The sequence below is a fragment of the Ailuropoda melanoleuca genome, chromosome 13 (genome assembly GCF_002007445.2).
Source record: "Ailuropoda melanoleuca isolate Jingjing chromosome 13, ASM200744v2, whole genome shotgun sequence".
NCBI classification, from domain to species: domain Eukaryota; kingdom Metazoa; phylum Chordata; class Mammalia; order Carnivora; family Ursidae; genus Ailuropoda; species Ailuropoda melanoleuca.
Window position 1 is genome coordinate 4,592,815 of NC_048230.1, and position 2,213 is coordinate 4,595,027.

Sequence of the window (2,213 nt, forward strand, 5' to 3'; positions counted from 1 at the left end):
GTTGGGGGGGGGGGGGGGTGGCCCTGCTGCTCCTCTGAATCCTGGTGCCTTGAAGTTCTCTGTGCATCTGTCCATCCTGCCTGTGGCCCTTGCCAAAACTCGGCATGGGTGCGGAGGGTCTGGGTAGGATGGCCACCCTCCCCTCTCCTGGCCTGGTCTTCCTAGCCCTGAGCCCTACCCCAGGAAGTCCCCAGCCTCCCCCACTCCGGACCCCCTGGGCTTCCCTGGCCATTGCCCTCCCCAGCCCCAGGCCTGCTCTGGTACCTTACCTCTCTCTCCCTACCTAGGGGCACAGAGGCAAGGCCTCCTGTCTATAGCAGCTCCCTCAGTTTACTACTGCCTTAGGAGGCCCCTGCTTGTGCTCAGGGAAGTCCCCTTCACGGACATGTCCCTACTAGGTGGAGTAGGGCTTGGTCCCAGCTCTGTTAAGCCTTTCTGGGATCAGGGTCTAGCCCCGTTGGGCACTAGAAGGTGTGTAGACCCTTCCTGCTAGGCCGGCGCTGTCCCGGGTATGGGGCCAGGCCTCTCCGTGGGCAGGGCTGCACCAACCCTGCACAGAACTGAGTGCCATAGACTGGCCAGACTCCATACCCCTTGTGCCGTCTTTCCTTCTGACCAGAGTGATAGGGTTCCAGCCATGGGGAAGCAGCCCAGCCCTCTGTTTCCTGGCTTTGGTGGAGACAGAAGAACTCAGAGCCCAAGCGTCCTGGCAGGGGTGCTGTGGGTGTCCGATGGCCCCAGTCTCCCACTTCTGGCTCTGCCCCAGCCTGTGTAGCTGTTCCTGCATGTGGATGCTGCATGTCTGGTCTGGGGCTTGGATGCTGCACTGCCCCGCCGCCTGTCCCTTCTAGTAAAATAAAGATCTGTTATGCCTACACCCTGCACTGTGTCTTCTGTGAGGGGAGAGGCTAGGAAGCAAGGACGAACCAGGTCCCCGCCCATACACCCATTCACCCTGAAGGCTACACTTTGACGTTTCTTCCCCATGGCAGCCACTGGGGGGCATCAGCACACCGGCCTTGTCCCCAGTAGCACCCTGGGGCGGGGTGGCCATTGGCTCAGGTGCTGCGGCCAGATCTGAGCCTTGAGAGACCTGACTCCATTGCAGGCAGACGATGGAGGGGGCTGCCGGGTTCCCTGCACCTCTGTGTCCGTCCTGAGCCCCACTCAGTAATGGAGCCCATTTCCGAGGCTTAAGAGCATGAACCCTGAAGTCAGACTGCTTGGGTTTAAGTTTTAGCTCTGTTGGTAAGCACCTGTGTGATCTTGAGTAAGTAACTTCATCTCTCTGGGCTTTAGTATTTTCATTCATTTGACAAACTTGTCTAATGCTTGCTGTGTGCCAGGCATTGTCCTAAGTGGTGAGGAGACCACAGTGAATACCAATCGCTAGCTTTTTAGAGCTTACATTCAGGTGGAGGTAAAGAATAGAAAATTTGGGGGGGGGTGAAATTTTAGGGTGTCAAAGGAAGGCCTCATTGAGATGGTAGTGCTGAAGAAAGTAAAGGAATGAGCCATGAGTGAAGAGCTTCCTGTCCAAAGACCCTGAGGTAGAAGTGTGTCTGGCAAGGCACCTGGGTGGCTCAGTCGGTTAAGCGTCTGCCTTTGGCTCGGGTCATGATCCCAGGGTCCTGGGATCGAGTCCTGCATCGGGCTCCCTGCTCAGTGAGGAGTCTGCTTCTCCCTCTGCCTCTGCCACTCCCCCTGCTTGTGCTCTCTCTCTGACAAGTAAATAAATAAAATCTTAAAAAAAAACAACAACAACAACAAACCGAGCTCAAGATGGACCACAAACCTAATGTTAAAATTCAGATTGCAAAGTTTATAGAATAAAAGGGGAATGTTTCTATGACCTTGACATAACAAGATTTTCTTTTTCTTTNGAATAAAAGGGGAATGTTTCTATGACCTTGACATAACAAGATTTTCTTTTTCTTTCTTTTTTTTTTTGGTTTTATTTATTTATTTGACAGAGAGAGAGTGCGCACGCGCGCATCGCGCATCGCACAAGCAGGGGGAGGGGCAGAGGGGGAGGGAGAAGCTGACTCTCCCTGGGGCAGGGGGCGGATGCAGGGCTTGATCCCACGACCTTGAGATCATGACCTGAGTGAAAGGCAGACCAAGCCAGCTAGGCACCCCTAGGCAAGATTTCCTAGGACAAAACAAAACAGAGCAGTAATCATAACAGAAAAGTTGATAAGTTGGACCATCAA